Below are 24,291 nucleotides of genomic sequence, written 5' to 3'. Positions count from 1 at the left end.
TCGTAAATTACCAAAGCAGCCTTGTGCTTTTAAGAGACTTCATTTCCTGAGTAACACCGTTCTGATGGTGTTTCTCAAACACATACAGCAGGGGAAGCTACAACTCCACCCGCCATAGCGAAAGGCGACCCCAACTTCATTCCACGCGGCGCAGGGCCCTCCCCCTTCTCCTCCTCCTCTCCCTCCTCCTTCTCCTCCCCCATTCTCCCCCGCTCATCCCCGTCCCGCCCCTTCCCCACCCGGAGCGGGAGGAGGGCTCCTAGTAGGAGGCGCCGAGGCGGGCGGGGGCCGGGTGAGGTACCTTTCCGCCGCAGGTAGGTGCGCGGTCGGGCTGAGGGACAGGCCGGGGAGGCGGAGGCAGTGTCGCAGTCAGGGGCCGGAGCAAAGCGACCGCGCCGCCGCCGGGCTGCGCCGCGCTTCGCTTCTCCTCTCCCCGCGGCCCTGCGCCTCCAAGGTGGGTGTCTCGGCCTGGCGGGCGGGCGGGCGGGATCGCGACGCCACGGTACCTGCGGAGCGTTCCCGGAGCACGACGGGACGCGTGCAGGCGTGGAGCTGGGAAGGTTGGGAGCGGTCATGGGCTGTGGCCGTGTGCCCTGCTTGTGGGCCTGCGGGCAGGCACTGCACCTGCTGCTGCAGCGGCGCTGAGGAGCACGGGGATCGAGGCGCGGCCGGCCTGCGGGGCTCCCCCGCCCACCCCTGCCGCGTGCCAGCCTGGCGGAGGGTCCTGCGGGTCAGCAGCTCGCTCCTTATTACGCGTGGTGCTGGCCGTGGGAACCGGCCGTGTGTATGTGTTTACGTGTTGCTCTATTTCTCAGCTGTCAGGAGGGTTCAAATCAGGTTTGAATCGAAGTGCTGAGTGTGCATGGGTGTGATGGGTACAATGACGTCGGGACTTCCTGTCTGTATATCACTACTCGTCCCTGCAGGTTTTAAGTGGAGCTATAGGGCTATGGGCTTTTGGGCAGGACATGTTTATGAGTGTATGAAGACCTAGAGCACAGAGTTCTGAGTGTGAGAGATGGAGCAGGCCCTGTGATGCCCTTGTTTCTTCTCTGTGGCAGCTGCTGGGAGAACAGGAGCTTGGCGACTGTTCTGTGGCTTGGAAGGCTTTTCCTATATGTGCTTCTGGTCTGAGGCAGAAAGAGGTTCCCGCATTACAACTTGTTTTTGTTTCTGCCAGGTGCTTTTAGCTCAGCGGCCATCTCTGAGCTCTTGTACCCCATCATTTCTGGTGGGCTCTGGATATCAGTGCAGCAGTCAGGTCCATCATATTCAGGGGCGTTTTTTAGACAGTCCAGGTGTTGTGCAGTTGGCCCTGTTCTGCTAACGGGATTGAGCAGTGAGGAAGCAGGTTTCTGTATGTACGCTGGCTGTGAGGAGGGAGCTGGTTGTGCACATGCGGGTAAGGCCTGTCTCCAGTGGACTGCTCTGGGAAAGCTATCATTCTGCACACCTTGCAGTGCTCAGGGAGCTGCAGAGGGGCTGGTGAATGCACTGTGCCCTCAGCCCCATTGAAATCAGGCTGCTCTAGTTTTTTTTTTTTTTTTTTTTTTTTTTTCTCGAAAAAGAAACAGAAGCCATTGTAGCTGGTGATGGCTGTGACTGCTCCTTCCACAGTGAATTAAGCATTTGAGATCAGTGTTTATTGAGAATGGGTTTGTTTCAGGGCTGGCAAACTGTCTCATAGCTGTTCTGGACAGTGTAGGTAGAGGTGTGCTTGGAAATGGCTATGAAAGGCTGTGCTATGCTGCCTTCTCTGCTGGTGTTATGATTCAGTACTCTTTCCTCCCCCAGAGTAAACAGCTGCTGTCTTAAACCTTCTGGCAGTAGGACTGCATGGCTGCAACCATGTGACACCAAATATTGTGGCTTTACACTTCCAGACAACAGGACTTTCTATTTTCATGGCCAGTCCTCTTTGAAGTTGGACTTGATGATCCTTATGGGTCCCTTCCAACTCAGGATATTCTGTAATTCTATGATATGGGTCCCATGAGGATGAAGGGGAAATACGGTGCCTTCTGCTTTCTAATGGCTGCCTCCTGGGCAGCTGAGGTATGGTGTGGTGGCTCCGCGTGGCCCTCTGTGGGTATAAAAGGAACTGTGGGGAAGTCTGCAGCCTCATGGCTTCACAACCAGGTTGCTTGGCTGTTCTATCTCAGATGCGCAAAAGTTAATTTCTGACCTGGACTGCTATCCTTGGATTCAGTTTTTCCTTCTGACATCTATTTTGCAAGGGTAAATGGTGGTGCTTTACTCTGCTTCTGAGGGTATCTTCCAGAGCTGGGATCTTCACAGGCAGTAACTATGACAGGAAAGCTCCCAAGTTTTGTATTATTTTTGTACTCTTCAGATGTTTTCATTGAGTTTTTAATTGTCTTCAGGAAAAATAGGAGCTCATGTCACTGATGCTGGAAGATGGTTTTTGTAAATTTTAAGAAAATAAAACATTTCCCATCAGTGTTCACGGATGAGTCTTATTTTATTTTAGTATATACATGTAAATTCCTTTGCTGGCAGTTACAGAGTTGAGATCCTTCTTGATGCAGTGTTGTTGCATGCTTTGTAGCTGCTCTTTGTTGTGCCTGATGCTATGCATTGCCCTTAGTTAACTGAAAGGGAATGTGGCTGTCCATTTGGGTAGCTGGATGTATGTGTGGAGCTGATGGCACCTCTGGCTGCTGTATCTGGTTGTTCTCTCTCTGAAGTTCTGCCTCTTGGCTTTCTCCCTGTCTGTTTCTTTGATGACGATCAAGTGTGTCCAGGCAGACAGTGGATGTTCACTAAGAAGCATGGGAAAGTCCTGCTGGTCTCACTAGGTCTGGTGCTCAGGGATGGGTAGATGAAGAACTGCCTGTTGGCATCAACATGCACAGAGCCTTGTGAGGCCCAGGGATACTGCTGTGGCTTCCATGCAGAGGGTTCTCCTGCCCTGCGAAGTGCAGCAGGCAGAGCTGGGAGCAGAACCAGACTTATGGAAATGGCATGAATACATAAGTAGGAAGTTGCTTTGATCCTGTTAGGTTTTTTTTTTTTTTTTTTTTTTTTTTTTTTTTTTTTTTTTAATGAGGGGATGGTGAGAGAAGTAAAGGGTGTTGGCAGTGCTGTGGTTACAGTAACTGTGTTAAAGCATGAAACAGCAGTACTTATGTACTTACAGTACATACAGAGAAACAAAACAGGTGGCAAATTAACGGAAACTTGAACTGTAGCTGTGAGGATGCAAGAAACTGTTCTGAGGACAATAAATGAAGATAATTGTGGCTCATGTATTGAGTTATCAAATTTTGTTAATGATGCAGAATCTTGCATCTTGCTGTCTACCTCCTCTTCCACGGTTCCTTTCCCTCTGTTCGTGTGCAACACTGAACTCATTATCCAGTAGGCATTTTCTGCATTGATCCTCTTAAAAAATTAGTATTAGCCGTATTAGCCTGTATATGAGGGAGGCCAAAGAGGATTGAACATTGTGTTGTAGAACCAGTGTGGCCTCTCAGCGAGGATGGGTGGTCTGTGTTTGGCTCTCAGTCCTGTAGCGTGGTGTGGGTTGGTGGGAAGGAAGGTGATGGCTCGCCATCGGTGTGCCCCTACACTCCACTGTGCTTACCTAGCAGATCCCTTATTGGTGGAGCACGTTCAGGGAGGTGACTGGGAAATATTTGGGGTTGGCAGACTGGGAGCAGGAAAGCAGTGCCCCAGGTTCCATGCTGGGGCTGCTGTGGTGCCGCGAGGTGAGAAGAAGCCTTCCTATCCCTGTGTCACTGCCCACTGCGTGGTTATCAGGGTGGGATAAGAACATGAAAAGTGATTACAGTTCCTGCTTTGTTTGGGAGTAGTTTTCAGGGGCAGGCTTTAGCTGCACTTTTTTTGAGTCTTTCCTCCTTCCCTTGATATAAAGCAGGCATTATTCTTGCTTCAAAATGATTACTTTATATATATATACATATATATATATATATATATATATGTACACGCTTAGTTGTGCTTGATTTATTTATTTATTTCATAAATATATGATACCCTATGAACTTTGTCATTGTCTATACAAAGGAACATGCTGAAAAACGGAGAGTAACTTTTTTTTTAGCACGTCTTCGTTCTCATTTGCACTAGAAGAGATAGTGTATTACAGTTGGCTGTTACTGGAAGAACAATATGGGGTGTAGGCAGCAGACTTAGAGACATGAAAGGTCTTGGGTTCATGCTTGAGTTCTCTCCTTTCAGATTTAATAGATTTGGAGGGGAATGGAGCCATACACACTTCTTTTTGTAAAGAAGCATCCCATGACTGCCTTGAACCAAGTCCACAGGCTGTGCTTAGGTGTGCGTAGGTTTGTAGTAGCAAAGCCCCCAAGTTGAAAGCGCTTCAGGAGGAGCTGGCTGTTTCTTGCAGAGCTTAGAACTGTTTTATCCTGTTGGAGATCTGTATGAGGGCTCAGGAGTTTGGGGACTTGTTTCTGTCCAGCATGGTGTTGTAACCCATAGTTGCAGGAAGAACAAACCTTCTGTGCCAGGAGTGCACGTGGATATAGCACTGCTCAGTTTTTGGGACCTCTGATTACTTAATCTGGAATGATGAGAACACGTGTCAGTACTGCATTTTTAAGATACCCTTCCATATCCTTACCTTATCTGTAGGTGTCTGTGTGCAATTCAGAAACTACTTCTTGGATCACATGCGAGAACAAAGCTCCAATTGTTCAGATGAGCAGAGCACATGATGAGGCCAGATGAGTTTTCTGGGTTCCCTTTGGGCCTGCTCACTTAGATGCCAGGAGGGTAGGGATTGTGGCAGGAGAAGTTCTTCTCTATGTGCAGGTGATATGGCTGGAAGAGGGATGGGAGTGCAGGCATGCTTTTGGACATTGAGCCTTTTTCCAGTTTAATCAAATATGGCATTTACTGTGCTTCTCTGTAAGCTCCAGCTTGGATTTCCTTAGTAACCTCTGTAATTGTTGCCAGACGTTGTATTGTGGGTGGTGAGAGACATTTCTGTCTAAGTCTGTGTTTAATTTGGGTGCAGCAAGGAGTGTCTGCAGTGCATCTAAAGATGGAGGGGCTGCTGCAGGCAGGAGTTAGCTGTGGGTGGCTCCCACCCTGCACAGGATCTGTGCAGCTGTAGACATCCTGTCTTCCCTGAAGCACTGCAGTAACAATGCTGGGATGGTGGATCAGAGATGTTCTGGTGTGCCATTGTGGATGTGGAAATTGCTGGAGTGATGCTGTGCTGGTAAAGATCCCTTCTCTCACACACTTGTTTGTTGGTTTTTTTTGTTTGTTTTTTTAATCAAAAAAGGCATAAAATGACTGAGGCAAAATATTATGCATTCTGGTTTTGAGTCAGCAGTGGTGTGATTATGAAGGGTTTGTTAAGTATGTGAATGTATGCACACACAGATCACCCTCCTTATTTGTTCTTCAGACCTACTCTACTTGAAGGATCCATCTGTCAGAAAATGAATTGTCCATCACAGCTGCGAGTGTAAAGAAAATTAACGCCACTGATAAAAGTGGTTTAGAAAAAAAAAATTAGCCACTGAAAAGTACCTGTTCTTTGATCAGGAGTGTGAATTACATTATTTTTCCTGTTCAAATCTGGTCTTATTTTGGTGATAGAGAATGCTTATCTTTCTCTTTTTGAAATTATTAGAGTTGTTAAAAATCTGCTACTGCAAGTCCAGGTGCTTACCTCAACTGAGATAAATTCACTCTTCAGTTGAATCTGACTGCAGTTTTACTTTAAGTGTCATTGGAATTGATAAACTGCTTTGAAAGGTCATCCTGATTATCTGCTTGGTAAGTGAGGCACGTAAGAGCCTTTTCATTTCACTTCCTTTGCACAGGAATTCGTTTTGAGGGATTCTGTGATAAATATGTAAGACAGGCATAAGAGATTTCCTCTGTGCAATTCTATCTCCCAAAAGAATTAAACAATACTGAAGAAAACCCTATCCATATGTGTACATTTACAGCATATTAGCTGTTTAAGATATTTGACTAGGTATTCAACCAGGAGTTAATGCTACTGAAATAAATATATTTTTTCAAACACTCAAAAGAAGTAACAGTGTATTTTGATTCTCACATATTTAATGTGTCTGAGGAATTCATTGTTTAATTGGTGAGTTTGTATGAAATAAATCTCTGACTCATATAATACACAGTATGTGAATTGAATACCTATATTTAAAGCCTGAATTAGTGTTTGTCTGCAGTATGGAGATATCGATATGTAAATATTTTCAAATGGTTGATTTCTTTTTCTCTTCTTCTCCCTCCCTAAAGATTTTAAAGAACTTTTCTTTCCTGCTTTAGTACTGACAATTGCCAGGGGAAAACAGTAACCATTATTCAGAGCCTGTCTTCTGTTCTTTAATTTACTTTTTGGCTTTTATATGAGTTCTGTTCCTGTCACTGCATGTTTGCCTTTGTTTTTCTTCATAGCTACGCCTTCATTATTAAGAATAGGATGGAAATGTATTGTACTTCAGTAGTGTTAGCAACAGTTTTTTAGTACATTATGGAACAAAGCTTTTGTCCAGGTGAGGTGTCTGATAGGCTGGGGTTTGCAATGAGTGTTGTGTGCACTGGGGATCTGCGTGCTGTTGAGAAGCAGTGGTGCGGGGGGTGGGTCAGGGCACCTTGGGGAAGGGGTGAATGCAGGAGGACGCTGGGTCAGCAGTAGCAGTTAATGTTTGCTGGCAGGAGGTGAACTAGTCAGCTGCACTAATTTCTGCGCAACAAATGGGCTCTGGGAGTCAGAGGTGTTAACGTGACCCCCCCACATTGTGTAACTCTCAGTGGTGATGAGGCTTTGAGGTTCCCGCAGAGAGAGCCTGGACAGCGCGTATCCATGGTGACAGCTGTCATTTATTTATAACCTTTGATTAAAGATACAGAAAGGGAGAACCTTTTAAACATTACAAATGTAGAGCTCTTAAGTAACTATTGTTAAAACTTTTGTTTTAACGATATCCCTTATTTACATTCCTTGGAGTGTGAAAGTTTTATATGGAGTGCAGCTGCCCCTTCCCCATTTGATGGGTCTTGAGATGACATTTTGCAGCAAGCATCATGTTCTGAAGATAACAGTCTGACTTTGATCATAGCTGGGCTGACATCACCAATCCACCAATTTAGTTACTATTTATTTACATTGTATTTTGCACCAAAATTGTACGTGAAGTCCCTTATGCAAGGAGATTTGTGTCTCTGGTAAAGGTTTGAGGAAAACCACTATTTTTGTGTTGAATAAAATGAGTTCTAATGGGAAGGAACATGAAATAGATCATAAATTACAGTCTCTGAAGTTGTACAGGGATTGCAGTGATGCACAAAAGCCTTGTTAGAGGGGAGAGCTAGCTGTGATTGCCAGAACAGAGGCTGGCTAACAGCATATGCGTTGTGCAGAAGAGCATTTGAATGCCTGGTGCACCTCCCTCCTTGCCCCACTTACATGTTCTTCAGATTCTTTGTGCTCCACAGCCATGCTGGGGCAGCAGTACTCTTCATCTAGGTCAGGTGTTCTCACGTGTAGGGGTCATGTGCAGCACATCGTGCTTTCTGGAGGTTTCTGGTAGCTGGAATAATTTCTGTTATATTTTTCTGTTTTCTTTTTAATCTTTCCTGCCTCTCACCTGCCTCTGTGTTTCATGCATTCCTGGGAAGATGGAGGAAATACTGAATATGTGAGCGGATTCCAGAGTAATGCTATTGAAAACTGTGCCTTGATTTCAGGACTAGCCAAATGGGAGCTCTGAAGAGGGATGAAGAAAAGCTCTTATTTCTTCTGTGCCTTTGCTTTGGGCCACTGACATTTGGTTTTGGTTCGAACTAGTCCATAGTGATGATACAGGAAGATAAAGGTGGTGACTGGCGCAGTGACTGAACATCACAGACCTAGTGAGCTATTCTGCTAGGACTCTGTGCTGAATTTTTCTCCCATGTCACACCACCTCTTTACTTTTAGCAGGCAGTTTTATAGACACTGGTAAGCTTGGTAGTTGCTGATGAATAGACTAAATGGATGGGGATGAATAGGGGTGCCAAAACAGAATTTAACAGCTGCAGATAACTGCTTTTTCCAGATTTCTAAGGCTGTGCTGCTTCTCTTGGGACCATGGAGAAGCATTAGTGCTGTTCTTTGTCCCTAGAACCAGCTCCTAAAATTCCTCAAGAAGGCTTTTGTTATTGAAAAACCTGGTTGGTTACTGTGGAAAGTTAATAGAGACTACATAAGAGTTCTGATATGAGGAAGTACCTCTGTCTGTGCTATGTAATTAGAAAAAGATGATTTTTGATAATATGTTGCCTTGGGCGTATGTTTTGGGGTCTAAATCTGCTTTTGAAAGACAGCAGCATACACAAAGCATGCTGGGCATACACTCCTCTGGGTGAAATACTGGCTGGATGGCTCTCCCCAAAGATTTGTGGTCAATGGAGTTAAATCCACTTGGCGGCCGGTCACGAGTGGTGTCCCCTGGGGCTTGGTACTGGGGCTGCTTCTATTTAACATCCTTACTAATGATCTTGACAAAGGGATTGAGTGCACCCTCAGTAAGTTTGCAGACGACACCAAGTTGGGAAGGAATGTTGATGTGCCTGAGGGGAGAAAGGCACTGCAGAGGGACCTGGATAGACTGGATCGATGGGCCAAGGTAAACTGCATGAGTTTCAATAGGCCAAGAGTTGAGTCCTGCATTTTGGTCGCAACAATCCCAGTCAACCCTACAGGCTTGGGGAGGAATGGCTGGAAAGCTGTCTGATGGAAAGGGACCTTGGTGTACTGATGGACAGTGGGCTTAACATGAGCCAGCAGGGTGCCCAGGTGGCCAGGAAGGCCAGTGGCATCCTGGCTTGTGTCAGGAATGCTGTAGTCAGCAGGACTAGGGAAGTAATTCTGCCCTTATACTCGGCACTGGTGAGGCCCCACCTTGAGTACGGTGTTCAGTTTTGGGCACCTCAGTACAGAAAGGACAGTGAGGTGCTGGAGCAGGTCCAAAGAAGGGTAACAGGGATGCTGAAGGGCTTGGAGAATATGCCCTATGAGGAGTGTCTGAAGGAACTGGGGCTGTTTAGTCTGGGGAAGAGGAGGCTGAGGGAGGGGAGACCTTACTGCTCTCTTCAAATGCCTAAAAGGTGATTGCAGCGAGAGCAGGGTTGGTCTCTTCTCACTGGTGACAGGTGACAGGGGAAGGGAAATGGCCTCAAGTTGCACCAGGGAAGGTTTAGGTTAGTATCAGGAAAAACTTCTTTTCTGAAAGGTTGTTAGGCACTGGAATAGGTTCCCCAGAGAGGTGGTTGAGTCACCATCCCTGGATGTGTTTAAAAACCATTTGGATATGGTGCTCAGGGACATGATCTAGAGGGTTGTTAAGGTAGTATGGTTAGGTTGTGGTTGGACTTGATGATCTTTAAGGTCTTTTTCAATCTGAGCGATTCTGTGATGTCAAGACCATACATCAGACAGATCATTGACAGTTATGACGCTTCCCACCACTCTAGTGAATCAGAGGATGGATTTAGAGTTAGTCAGTTGTCTTTCTGAGTATCCAGGGAATGAAACCTGTGCAGCTCTGTCTCAGGAAACAGTCAAAGGGTTCCTGCGTGTTGAAATGTGTACCTACTAGTGTCGACAGTTTGGTACCGTATGTTATGTTGCATTTCTTATACTTCCTTTTACAGTATAGGAAAATATGTGTTGTGATCTAGTGCATATTTTATAACTGAGCTGCTCATTTAGTAGGACTGTGAGAGTATGGTTGTTACTAGTCCTAAGAGGACTCAGCTCTGTTTTTTTGTTGCACAGACTTAGATGACAATGCTGTGCTTCACAGTGATTTTGTTTTTTACTTTTTTTGCATTGGAATCATAGAATCACCAAGATTAGAGATCATCTAGTCCAAGTGTTCACCTATCACTAATATTTCCCTACTGAACCATGTCCCCTTAGTTCAACAGCTCCAGTGATGGTGACAGCCACCTCCTTGGGCAGCCTTGTCTTACTTTCTTATTCTATTTTTTTCCTTCCTACCTTTACAGTCACTATTCATTTGCAGTTTTACACATCATCTTACACCATTATCAGTATTTTACACCATTCTGCAGCTCACATGGCTTCTTGTAAAAGTTCCTGCTTAATCTTTATACTGTTTCCCCTCAGGAAAAGTGCTGGTGGTATGGAGAGGAGCATGACTGTGGCTGATGTGTGGAGGAGGGGGTGGGTTGAAGACCTGTGCTGAATAACACTGCTGGGCATCCTCCAGATTCTGACAAAGGGCTCTGCTGAAGGGGACTAGGCTTACAGTGCTTGAGTACTTCCAGATTTTCTGAGTGTCTTGTTGTATTGATATGGTGAGTGTCCTGGTTGCAGGCTGGACAGAGCTAAATCATAGAATGACAAAGCCACATAGTAGCTTGGGTAGGAATGGACTGTACAGATTACCTAATCCAACTGCCTGCCACAGGCAGGACATCTCCAGACTGAGATGCACAAAACCTCATCCAGAGTGGCATTAAGGAGTTGCTCCCTCATGTATAAGTGTCTCTGGTTCAGGGTCTTTATAGATGTTTGGCTTAAAATGTACTGGGTGGACAAGCCTTAAAGTGCTGCTGATGAGTAAGATTTGTAGTAGTGAGATATGATGAGGTGACAGCTTGTTCAGCAGTGATGTAACTATAGGTTTGGTGTTCCAGCTGTGCACCACATGAGTTCCTGCATGGGATCACTCTGCTTATGGTGGGGAAGGCAAGATTCAACAGAGCGAAGCTCCTGTTCTCTGAGGTTCACATCCAGTGCTTTTCTTAGGAATCACGGGTCTTGGTCACTGGCCAAAGACTTGGCTGCTGTGCAGGTGGGGCAGGGAAAGCCTGGTTGGAGCTTCACATGATCAGTACTCCAGGGAAGTGCTGTCTGACAGGATCCCTGGGACCAGCCAAGTGGAATCTCTGTTATACAAGGAGGAAGGCTTTAATGTAAGTTGGCTGGAAAATGGGTCCCAGAATTTAGTTACTGACAAAATAAAACCCATCTGAATATGAAATCTCTAGATTTCTTTTGCTGAGCTTTTTCTCAGTTTCCGAGGTGCTGTTTTGACAACTATTATTTTTAACTAGTTAAACAATTGCATTTAAGGCTCAAGCTAGCATTAGATCGAGTTACCTTTCCACCTGAATAAAACACTCCACGACTGTATCCAGTTACACCTCTGAAGAGGGCAGTCGTTTGTGTTGTGATTAAAGAATGCTTTCAGTAAAAGCTGGAATCACAGACGTTCTTTCTGAGGTAATTTTGTTGTAGTGTTTAATCCACAAAAACCAAAAGCTTGAGGAAAGAAATGCTAATTATTAAACATATTTTTGTGCCTGACTGTACTTCTAACAGTAGCAATCAAGAAAATGTGCATACTGTGATGCTTTTTTCTGGTGTTCAGCTATGTTTAATAAACTGGTTTGTTAGTTTGCTTCTGTAACATTCACAGCTAAGATTTTAATTGGTATTTTAGGCTCTTGAAATCCAATTTCATAAGATTAGAAAGCTCCATCTTGAGTGTGTAGAAGCTTTGAAAGTGTTTGCGTCTGTAAATTGTTTCATTTCAGTGAGAACAGTGAAAAGTAGACTCCTAGTAATATTGTTTATTTGACATTTCCTCAAAGCCAGATGGAAAGTTATAGAAATGGGGAACTGAGTTGTCCAACAATTAAGCATATTGAAACGTGTTGAGTTTGTTCCATATTATATGTGCACAACTTCATCCCCTTGAATTTTTCATGATCTGAAAATGCACGTGAAGTTAGAAAGGTGCTGCTGCATCTCTGAATTTGCGTGAACTATGATGTTTGGAAAATCTTGGTGATAGAAGCATGCAGATCCTTGGAGCACAGCAGGAACAAATACGTACACTCGAGGCAGACTTGTTCAGAATTGCAAATGTGATATTGATACTCAAATGTTGTATTTAGTTATCCAGGCATTATGATTATGTTAATTGTTTAAACAGTAACGCCTATGAAGTTTCCTTTCTTTGCAGGGGTATACCTGGATTTAAAATTAATCAGATACTGACAGTAAACTCATCAGCATTTCACAGGCCTCTCTTTTTAACACTGGCGTACATTAGAATTCTCCTTAGAAGTGAGAAACAATGTTTTATTGCTATGAGATTGATATTAATAGGCATCATTGCCTACGTGTCAACATTCACAAAGAAAAAATAGCGAGTTTTGAGCTGCTGCATTTCTTTCTAACAGTCAATTTTTGAAAATGCATCAGTGGAACTATTGGTACTGCTGTGAATCAAAATATGCCAGGTGGGTAATGCATGTATTGAAACAAACAGCTTTATTCTTTCCTGGATTGTCTCAAGTGTAAGAATGTGAAGGCCAAAATTGTAACAAAGCCAGATGATTACTTCTGCTCAATTAAAGAAAAAAAAGTGGTAGCTAAAATACAATTTATTTTTAATTCTTTATGTTTCACTTCCTCTTTTTCAAAGCAGTTGATAAAAAGGGGACCTGCTACTTATAAAGATAATTATTTCCAACAGGACTTAGAATTCAGGCCTTAAACTTTAATACTAAACTGCTTTGAAATTGTTTTAATCCAAATTTGGTAGCAAACTGTTTGGAAATTTACATGTGTAAGCAAAGGAGGTACTTCAGTTAATTTTCAGAGACTAGGAGATGTAAATTGGTTGTATACATAGTATTTCTAATGCCTTGAACAAAGCAGAATTGCATGTAGTGATTGCCTTTGTGAAGCATTCCTAATGCTGCACTGTCCAAGAAAAATATACATATTCATTTGCTGCTTGAAAATTGTGTACAGCAGATAGCCACCCATATTGGCATACACTGTCCAGGCTTGCAACACTGACCCAGCAGCAGGATGTGTGCAGACAGTGAGAGACGCAGTGTGGCCACATAGCAGCTATGGGTCTGGGCTTGGCAGCGACATCCTTCTATGGGGTTTTCCTCTGTTTGGTGTCATCACTTAAAGAATATAAAACTTTTTATTTCTGATCTCCCAGAGCAAGGATGTCTCCTTCTCTTTTCAAAACTCATTACTTTCAATACCCAGGTGCGCTCTCAGTTGTTTTTCAGATATTTTTTGAAGAGTCTTAAAGGTTTCTGTGTGTCTTTAACATGGGTTGGACTAACAGTAGTTTAATCTTCTCCACTTGACAGAAACATCAGCTGTTAAAATTTTCATGTGACAACAAGCTGAGGTTTGCTGCAGTCTCCGAGAGGCCATCGATGAGGTTCTACACAACTTGAAATTTCCAGTCCATTGATCTAACAGTAATATGACCACTAAGTAGTTCCTTTTGTGCAGAGGAGGGTTCTGAAGCCTGGGAAAGGATGGTTTGTCACTTCCTTAACTAATGATTTCAATTTCCTGTAACTATCCGAAGCCATCAGATTCAATCATGATTGATTGTTTTACTGCAGCAGAACAGCTGTTGTGCTCTGTTAGCATTTAAGGGCCATGCAGTGATTGTAGATCAAAACACATGGGAAAGACAGTCCCTTCTGGAGGAAGTTTGTGGCAAGTTTTGAACCAAGAAGCAGGTAAGCCCCACAGGAGGAGCAGCAGTGGAGCTGTAGCAGGTTAAAGGTGAGCTGTCTGGTCTGGCTACATCATGTCGTCAGCTGTTATGTCTTTCCTCTAAATCTTGCTGCAAACATGTATGTGAAAGGCATGAAGTAGAAAAGGGGCTCTGGCTGTTAGTTTGTTAAGAAGGTTACTGATGCAAAGGACAGAAAACTGGCTGTTGCAGAATATCCTGAGCTTGAAGGGACCCTGAAGGATCATTGAGTCCAACTTCTGGCTCCACACAGGATCACCAGAATTCAAACCCTACGTCTGAGAGTGCTGTCAAGATGCTCCTTGAGCTCTAACACTTGGGGCTGTGCCCATTGTCATGAGGAACTTGTCACATGCCCACCACACTCTGGTGAAGAACCTTTTCCCTAACCCTCAATCTGATCCTCCCTGATGATGCTCTGCGCTGTTCCACCTGTCACTGTCACAGAGAGCAGAGCTCAGTGCTGCCCCTCCCTCCCTGTGAGAAGCTGCAGCCGCCATGAGGCCTCCTCTCAGTCTCACAAACCAAGTGATGAGAATTTATTAGTCATGGATGAAAGGGAACAATTATGGGGTTTAAGCATGTCATGTCTTGCCAGAAAAAGATGATTTTGGTGCCTCTTTTCGAGTGAGGATGTTGAACATCATGTTCAGATTTTATCTTCCAACTGTGATGCAGAAAAAAGAGTGACCATTTTGAAGGAACATGGCTGTGCAGTTTTTTAGATGCTGACATTACATCCTAGAATGAAGCTACAGCAGCTGCTGAGACTGGTGCTACTTGGATTCATACAGTCTATTTCTTGGCATATCTGCAGCAAGTGTACTGATAAATCCTACAAGCATTGGTTTTTCTCTATCTCCCCCGAGTTTACTGAGAAGTAGATACCTAATTTTATTTTCTAAGTTGTTTCTGCAGAGAGCTGCTTAAACGTCCTCTGTTGTAAATTCATCCATGATTTGTAAATCTAGGGTAGTTTTATTGGAATCCTGCCTCTGCCAGGGCATGAGGACTTGCAAATAGTAATGCATACTATGGTGTGTTACCATGCTACACTGTGATTAAAAAAAAAAAGTTAGAGATAACACAGTTGATTAATGATGGCATGTATGTACTTAGGTATACCACAAGCCTAGTTTATCTCTACGGATGGATTTTCCCTTGATCAGCATGCCAGCTGGGCTAATTGACCCTTGGCAAGTATCTGTATTGATAAGAAACGTCCTGATAGGCAGCTGGTATAGTGGTGTGAAGTGGGCCTCTGGAGGGGGGCTGTGCAGGGAAATGGTTCTCATTAGGGCAGAGCAACACATCTGAATTCACTTTAATTCTGGATGGCACAAGTACTGCCTTGCGGAGACAGTGCGATTACTCTGGGGAGGAGGTGGCAGTGCCTTGTGTTGCTTAGAAGTCTTTCTACTGATTAAGGGGTGAACACTGTCCCAGATGCTTTTTGGAGGCAGGCAATTATTTCCAGCCAGAGAGATGTTAACCAAGAACCAAGGCCCTGGGGGAGAAGGGGGGAGAGCCGGGAGAGAGGGGGAGCTTATGGAACACTGAGCGTTTATTTTGATTTTTCTGTGTCTTGGGATCTCTTGTTTTCTAACATTTTCTAACATTGGCATGGTGAAGCATTCAAGGCTGGTGGCTGACTCTGCGTGCAGCTATATGTTCTGTTTCATAGTCTGTCTTTTAACATATGCTTAAAAGATTGTTTACTGCTAATATGTGTCCTGCTGTCTGGTTAGTGAGACCAACACTGACACTTTTAATTCTTGCTGCTCTTCTTTGGGCAGTATTGTGGGGTTTTTAGTTTGGCTGGTTGGTTTGTTTCACTATTGATCCAAAACCTAGTTTCAAGCAGCGAATGGACTGATATCCAATAGGCTATTGATGTGTGGTCATTATTTTTGTGACAGTCTCATTAGTTGATGACAAAATCTGAGCCATTGCCTACGGCTCAAAGCAACCATTTCCTACTATCTTTGTGACAGAGCTGTGAGAAGAGCCATGCAGCTTGGGTTGAAGGTAAGAAATTAATTTTTGGCTATTCAGCAGAAGTTGAAAGCTTATTCAAAGGATAAAGGTCTCTTTATCGACTAAATTGTTACAAGAAGGAATAATTAACAGCAGCAGAAAATAATTGCTTCAGTTTTGTAAAGTTTAGTGGTACAGGATCCAAATCTGAGAGGCTTATACAGTTTTGTCATTGTTGATTGACTGATGTAATTCCATCACAGCTAACAATGAAGCTGTTTGAATTACTCAGCAGATTGAGTTTTTTAATCCAACTGTGAGTCACTTTCTCTGTATGGAGATTAATTGTAAAAGTTCTTATGTTTCTATGTGCTTCGCAGAGAGATCCCTTCTCTCTAAAAAGTTGTCTTAATTTCTGTCGGAGCCTGAATTCAACACCTGTCTGTGGCTTCAGAATACTTGCGCATGTTGAGGTGTAGTCTCTGTGAACAGAAACGCCCAAGGACCTCAGTGCTGCTATCATGGGACTGCCTGGGAAACTTCCTTTTAGTTGGTGTGTTGTGTACAGATATTTTACAGTTTCTATTGCCATATAGTTAGAATAAGAAAAAATAACAGCAACAATAAAAAAATAATGCCTAAGTCGTTGATACTTGCATTGTGTAAATTGTGGCTGTACAGGTTGCTGCTTTGTGTATGCTGCTAACGAGCAACATTTTAGTTCGTATCTTGAGATGTGTTTCAAAGACATCAGACTTTGAAGTGATTGATATTGGCATATACAGAACAGTTTGTGTTTATATAAATAACTAGCAGCTGAATATCAGTATGTTTTTCAAATAGTCATGCTGATATTATAAGAACAAATGAAAGGTAAAAAAGTCTTCAGTTGTGGTTGTGCTCTAGAATGTACTACTAGTTTTTCACGTTATTGCTATTAAATCATGCTAATGCTTTTAGTTTTTGCTAAGACAGCATATCTGTTGCATAACTAGTAAATGCTTTTCCATTTGTGCTTATTTTTAAGTGTACCTTGCTTATCAGCATCAGCAAAGCTCACTTGATCAAACAAGCAACTCACTCCCTCCAGATCTGTAATCGATAGGATATATTTTGCATTTTGCTTTGCAGCGTTAGCAAACAAGGAACAAATCTGCCTTTTAGAAGACATCAGAATAATCAGTGTTTTTGAAAGCTCTGTTTTGGATAGGAACACAAATGTATTAAATTGTGAGAGGTTGCTGTTATGTTTTATAGATGTCAATTCTTTTTCTTAATAGGGAACAGAAGACAAAACAAAAAGGAGAGGGGAATTTTTAAACATTTTGAGAAGATTGCCTTGCAGTATAAGCAGATACATACATGCGTGTATATATATATATATATATATACATATATATATATATATATGTGTATATATATATATATTTTGGACTATTTCATTATTGTGGTCAGGGTCTAAGTGCTTAATTAGCTTGTTTGTTTGTTGAAATCAGTCAAGAAGGTTTCTGCAGGAGGTGAGTGAGTGGGCAGCAGATGAGGCCATGTGGAGAGGAGGGTTCTCTAGGAGATGCTGTGAGCTGCAGGGCTGAGGCCTGGCCTGGCTGTGGATGGGTCAGAAGGGGTGGCTGTGATGTGGGGCCACCTGTGGGGCTGCAGCAGCTGGAAGAACAGTCCTACTTACGCTTGTTTTGGTGTCTTTCTGCTGCCTCCTTGTACTCTACCAGGGTGTGGAGGCCTTGCTCCTTGAACAGTGCGCCCTTTCTAGGAGTCATTAATACACTGAGTACAAAGCATTCTCCCCTTGCTCATGTATTACAAGATGAAGCTTCATCTTGTAATTAGCTTTCCTTTCTGCTTCGTTCTGGAGGTTGATAGGAGTCTCTGCTGACCCCTGTCCACTGCCAGCTGTGGGCTGTTGGGCCACCCAGCCTGTGCTCTCCCAGATCCCCATACTGGTGGCTGTAGGGGCTATCTGGGCATCAGGGGAGCAGGCTGCAGAGAGAGGAGTGGTGAGGAGCAGTGGGGTGCCTGCAGCATGGCAGTGGTCTCCATGCCTAAAGCCAAAGGAGTGCACTGCTGCTGTTTGTATCAGCCGGCTGCCTGCTTTTCTTGTTAATGGAATGTAGTTAATGAAGGAGCTGACATCTGTTTCGAGAGAGCGAATGGAAGGGGGAAATGGGTAAATAGAAGAGGGAAATCTCTTAAGATCTGATGCTTTGTGGCTCGGGTTGATAGTCTAGCTATTTCACATAGTGCAGTAAAACTTCACAATTTGGTGATTCAGAGTGATCTGGGCAGTATCACATTGTTTTACTGTACAAACAAAGCAGCTATTGTTTTTCTGGCCATTGCCTCAACATGAAATAAAACCCAGAAGAGCTGCTGTGAAACCTACTATCGTTTTTAAAAGCACCACACATGTTTAGAATTAGGTTCCTCATTGGTGGGGCAGCACTGAGGGGTATGAACTCTGCATCATGATCTTCCCAGCTAACACATGCTGATGGTATTGGCCTGCTGTGTTACCTTCCTGAGCTGCATGGAGCAGCAGGCAAGGGAGAGTTCATGGCTCTGGGAAGGTTGCAGTGTGACTGAGTGCAAAATGAGATCTATTTCTAAAGATCCTGGGACTTGATCAGATGGAAGTGTTTTTGATCACGTAAGTAAGCTGTGTGGTCTACCTGAGCCTACATTTTGATGCTTCAGCTAGAGGAAAATTTTCAGAATTCTCAAGTTGTTGCTTAGATTTGCCTGAATGACCAACATAAAACAAATGTGTAACCTTTGTACCTCTTAAGTGCTCTCCTTTTGTACTAAGTATTGCTTTAAACTTTAAAGGCACCAGGCAATTAAAAATCTGTACCTTTCTAAAATGTTATTTATCAGTAATTATTTTACTTTAGTAATATTATTGTACATAACATATATATACTGATACATGTTATAGTATTTATAGTATATATTAATTATAGCAATTATCAGGTAAATACAAGTTTTCTTGTCTCAAAATGTGGTGGAGGGACAGGATTCTGAAGGGCCATGTTTGCTTGAAGTTCAGATGTTATACCAAGGATGCATATTATTTCTTTTTGAAGTTCTTCAAGTTATACCTGTTTTTTTCATTTGGGAAGCTATAGTTGTTAGCACAGGATCATATGGCTCTTATTACAGGATCTTCTGTTCCTGCATTAGATTTGTGGGTGATAGAAGCAGACAAGATATTCTGTGAAGTAGGAAAGAAGGGAGGGTAGTAATCTGGATACAGACCAATCCAACTGTTTGGCTGTTGTGTGCATTATTTCCTGCAGGGATTTTGCCAACTAAAGAGGCTTGAGATTTGCTATGCTGCTGGGTGGTACCTTCAAGTACATATCAGTAGTGTGTCTATACCAGCCACTGGGTTGCAGATTTTCAGTCTTGAGGAGGGAAATGCTGTCAAGGGGAAACCTGAAAATGAAAGAAGATATCCTTACGCTGTGCCAGCACACGCTACTGGCTTCCAGGTTTGTGAGCCATTTCCACAGAGGGTGGGTCCTGTTAGCCATACTTTCACCATTCTGTTCTTTTAACACGGAGTTCAGTAGCCCCTCAACCTGCAGTAATAGTGCAAATGCTGTACTGAATGATAATTTGGACAGTGATGTGTTGTACCAGCAATGATGAGTTCCTCAAATCATGTTGCATCTGCAGGCAAAATGCCACCCACTGCTGCTCTCTTTTTGCTCCAGACTATCCCAGACAGCTTCAGATTTTGTTCTCATGTCTCAAGAGAAAGTTTTTTGAGGTCTGGCTTGCATGCAGAACACACAGTGTCTTGAGGCTGAAGTTTACCTTCCCATTAATTTAATTTTATAGCCTTCCTGGCCTGCCGTGAGATTTTTTTTTTTTTTTTTTTTTTTTTTTAGTTCACGTGGGATTTCTTATGAAGACTTTTAATTATTGAGTGCAGTTTGAGGAGTTCCCTCTACATTACCTTCTGTTGATGTTCTTTCAGTGTACTTATGTTGTAATTCATATTGTGTTATAATTGCTGTTTATAAATAACACCTGCAGTGTGCTAGAGGTTATCTGGAAATTGAGAAGTAAATGATGTAATGCAAGGTAAGCATAATGTATGAAATAAATGTGTACTAAGACATTTCCTTTGCATTAGCTTGAAATGTCTCCCAGTTAAATATGCAAAAATATACAAAGAGAACACTTTTAATTATGCTACATAGCATAATTTAAAACTACTTAATATGGAAAATTTTTATTGAAGTGGCAAGTAAGAGCAGACGCAAAGGAATATGGCTTTATGAAGGAGACATTTTTGAAATTTAGATGGAATTTTTCCAAGCTGTGTATGTAACTAAACAGCAAAAACCAGGTTTTCTCAAAATGATTTTCAAACAGGTGACTGAATGGAGTCTTTTTCTCTTCTGAGTAGATACTATGTTTTCGAAGCGTGCATAGATGTACTGATACAGGATGCAGCTTCCATCTTGGTGATGCACTGGGTAGAGTAATAATGAAGAAAAAAACAAAACAGCTGCTGTAATGATTAAACCTTTGTTTAAAAATAGAGAAATACATTCAATATAGCCAAAAGACGTGATCTTTGCTGTCTCTCACAGAGATGCATAAGATAGTAGCACTTAAAAGCCGGCAGTTGAGTGAGTCACTGCCCTCATGTGGTGTTACACTTGAGTGACTTGCATGCTACTGCTGCAGTCAGTTTTCATTGCTTCTGGATATTGTATCTAAAGCCGACAGTTGTAGATCTTGTCAGCTGAAGTGTTAAAGGTAGCAGCTTGATTAAAACCAGACAAACGTTTTGGAAAACAGTTGGCTTATACTGTCCCACAGCCACATCAACTGGTATTCTGCCTACTCCTCAGTGCTCCCCTCACTTGCCCAAGACAAGTTGCATTTGTGATTGTCTCAGTCAAAAAGGTAAATTGACAAAAATATAACCCAGTATTGCCTTAGAGGTACAACTGAATATCAACAATTACTTTTTTAACCATGTGAGTGAAAAAGCCCTGCCACAGATAACTCGGAGAGGCTGTGAAATCTCTTGTCTTGGAAATCTCCAGAACCTGCCTGGGCACCTGGGTGTCTCTGCTGGAGGAAGATTGGGCCAGATGGACCTAGGGTACCCTGCCAACCTGAACTGTTACATTAGTCTGTGGAAAGAAAGCAACTTGTTACCTTAGCTCTTAAGTAATATCAAAATCTGAAACTACAAAATCTGATACCAAGCCCAGGTGTTCATACGCTAGTCTTGCTTTTCTTATCCAGAAAATAGATCTCTCTTCCATCTTTTTTTTCCTAATGATGGCAAATCTCCCGCATCATCATAGTTCATGGGATTAATTACTCTGCACCTTGAGAGCCTGTACAAGTATTTCCAATGTTTTGTTGTTTGATTTTTACTTCCTAGCCATTTTATTAAATAAAAAACTATGCTATTGAATATTGCCTTGTACTGTAGAAATTATCTTCTAGGATATAATAGTTTGTTCCTAAGACTCTAGTATTTTTTTCAGTGCTTTTTCAGTTCCTTAGCAGATAGTTTACTGTTGAAAATGTTGATCTCTGAGTTAGAAAGGTGTACAAATTTCTATCATTTGTAAGGTTATTATTCCAGGTATAATGTTGCAAAGCTGGAATCCTTAAAATATTGTAAAATGAGATTATAGAAAAGAATAAATGGATGAGGAAAATTAACAGTAAATCTTGGTTGCTTTTGTTCCTGTTATTAAATGTCTTAAATACAATGCTAAGTAGCACATTACCTAAAAATAGTCCCAGAACAAGCAACATTATTATTTGATTTTAACTTAATAACTAATTTGGCTTCTTTCACTTTTCTGCAAGTGGGTATGGGGAGAAGGATGGATGATATTATTGACAGAACTTGTTAAATAACCTAGGTTCTTTAAACTGTAACTAATATTAATGCCAAATAACTGTGAATGAACTTGTTTTTACTCTGTATAAAAACAGCTATGTATTACTTGCATCCTATATTAAAAATGAAAACACTGTTTAAGTAAAAGATGAAGTTTCTGAACCTGCAAGAGCAGCAAAACTTGAAAACTTGTTCATTTGTATGTTATTAAGTGTGTACTAATCTATGGGCTGCAGCCACATGGTCTGCTGCTTCTCCTTCTGGTAAAAATGAAGGCTGCTCATACATTTGGCAAACTCATCCTGTGACCATTTGCTGTAACTGCTATTGCTCTGATAGAGTAAGGGAAGAGGAAAGCTGAAAAAGCAAAAACAACAGCGAAACCCCACGAGCAAAGCTCCAGGAGTTGTGGAGGTGGGACCCACTTTCTGAACAGCAGTGGTGCTTTGATGAGCAGCTGGAGCTAGAGACACAGGATGTGATGGCTGGAGACAGGATTAGATCCCCAGAGAGATCAGATGGGGCAAAAACTGCACAGTGCACTGCCTGTGGGTGGTGAAGTACCCAGTAGCAGCAGTGTTAATTCTGGAGCAACAGTGTTTTAATTCTTTTTTTTTTTTTTTTTTTCCATTGGGTTTATTTTAATGGTAGGAACTGATATGTGAAAAGGAGTTCCTAGTAGAAGTGCTTTTATTTCAATGTAGGGAAATTCAGGGTAGAAAAAGTACATTGCTGAGTTAACATTAAAACAATAAAAAATGAAGAGCTAATAATCTGGAAAAGTTTGAAGGGAGCATGTTACTTTGAAAATCAGTCTGGAGTATTTTGTGATTTGTGCATCAGAATTTTTTTGAATCATAGAATTGCCAAGGTTGGAAAAGACCTCCAAGATCATCCAGTCCAACCGTTTATTTATCACCAACAGTTCTCACTAAACCATGTCCCTCAACACAACGTCTAAATGTTCTTTGAACATTTAGACTGATCTCCAGGGTCAGTGACTACACCACTTCCCTGGGCAAGCCCATTCCAGCTCCTGATCACTCTTTCAGAAAAGTAGTATACCTTAATGTTCAGGTATCTTGCCTGGTGCAATTTGAGGCCATTCCCTTTAGTCCTACCACTAGTTATATGAGAGAAGAGGCCAACCCTCAGCTCACTGCAGTCTCCCTTCTGGTAGTTATAGAGGGTCATAAGGTCTCGTCTGAGCCTCCTCTTCTCCAGGCTGAATAATCCGAGTTCCCTCAGCTGCTCCTCGTAAGACTTGTGCTCCAGACCCTTTATCAGCTTAGTTGCCCTTCTCATACTTCATGGCCTTGATGTCTTTCTTGTAGCAAGGTGTCTGAAACTGAGCACAGTGTTAGGGATGAGGCCTCTCCTGAGCTGAGTACAGAGGTACAATCGCTTCCCTGCTCCTGCTGGCAATGCTATTTCTGATACAAGCCAGGATGCCACTGGCCTTCTTGGCCACCTGGGTACACTGTCAGTTCATGTTCAGCTAATCATCAACCAACACCCTGAGGTCTGTTTCCTGTACATGGTCTTCCAGCTGCTCTGCCTCAAGCCTGAAGCATTGCCTGGAGTTGTTACGGCCAAAGTGCAGGACCTGGCACTTGATCTTGTTGAACCTCACTGGCTTCAGCTGAGTGATCCAGCCTGTCCCAAACCCTCTATGTACAGCCTTGCTACCCTGAGGCAGATTGATGCTTTCTCTCAACTTTGTGTCATCTACAAACTTTCTGAGTACCTTCATCCAGGTCATCAATAAAGATATTGAAGAGGACAGGCCCCAGCACGAGCCCCTGGGGAACACCACTTATGACTGGTCCCCAAGAGTGATTCACACTCAAACTGGAATAACGTCTGTTGCTCTGTTCCCCATTGGTTGATTTTTTATTTTAGCTTTTTTTTGAGTTGATTTCAGTTTGAAAAGTTTCTGAGCCTAGGGTTGACCTTGGCAAATTCTTGAAAAGCCTAGCAGAGAAGCATGTATAAAATCAATTTAGGAGGAGGAAAACACTGCTAGTATTTGTGTGTGAAGCTGTGCAGGTGATGATGACTTGTAATGTGAGTGTGCACTTCTGTGTTTATACTCTTAACTTCAAGATGCTGATGTGCTGTTATTGGTGACTCTCAAGAGATGTATGTATATTATCTAAAGTGTTCCTCAGGGTCACAGCAGCTTTTTTGATCAAGTTCATCACAATTTTCCTTGACATTTACTCAAGTAGGACTTTATATTGAAAAGGACCTTTTAGCTGTCTTACCGTAAGGTTTACAGCAGAAATACATTTAATTGCTAGTATTGAAGCACTCATTCCTCCCCACTTGCACACACTCTGCAAATAAAACATGTTAATCCTCTCCTGCCCTTCCCCCACTGTAGAAGCCTGATACATTTCTTTTTGCATTAGTTAGGCCTCCTGGGAAATACATGCAGAAAAAAAGGCTTTTCTATAGCCCTTTCTCCCTCAGGAATGCATAGAAACCAGCTCTTTGGATCTGTTCCACAAACGTGAAACTTGATTTTAGGAAAAAAAATCTATAATCCTGTGCACATGTTTGTGAGAGAGACCTAATTTTAAGCTCAGATAGAGGTACAGCTTCTCATAGAAACTTGGTACATTTTTGAAAAAAATGTTTCATGTTCCTTCTCATCAATTTATATGTTGTGCTGAGGCATGTTCCTGAAGCATGCGTTTAATGCTGTCTTAGTTTTGTGTTAATATTAGCAGTGTGAACCTAGACAGTCTGCGAAGAAGAGGCTCATTTTGTTTACAAACATTACTTAAGGATAGAGATGGTTTCTTGGCTACCAGTACTATTCAC

The 24,291-nt window shown here is 42.5% G+C and overlaps 1 protein-coding gene across 8 annotated transcripts in view; it reads left to right on the top strand.

The window, feature by feature from the left end:
* The first annotated feature begins 247 nt into the window (after positions 1 to 247).
* Positions 248 to 24,291, top strand: part of SEMA4D (semaphorin 4D) — a 104,422-nt gene continuing 80,378 nt past the window's right edge. For 6 of the 8 annotated variants that reach the window (XM_042864877.1, XM_042864879.1, XM_042864876.1 and 3 more), the window contains exon 1: positions 248 to 314. The gene's annotated coding sequence lies outside the window, so the exon portion shown is untranslated. Of the gene's footprint in view, positions 315 to 431; positions 455 to 24,291 lie in introns of those variants that run through there. The other 2 variants (XM_042864875.1, XM_042864874.1) reach the window with 2 other exon arrangements.

The sequence above is a fragment of the Lagopus leucura genome, unplaced genomic scaffold (assembly GCF_019238085.1).
Source record: "Lagopus leucura isolate 7727_CA_CO unplaced genomic scaffold, USGS_WTPT01 Super-Scaffold_774, whole genome shotgun sequence".
NCBI classification, from domain to species: domain Eukaryota; kingdom Metazoa; phylum Chordata; class Aves; order Galliformes; family Phasianidae; genus Lagopus; species Lagopus leucura.
The sequence above is the reverse complement of the archived record's forward strand: the minus strand, read 5'-3'. Positions and strand labels throughout refer to the sequence as shown.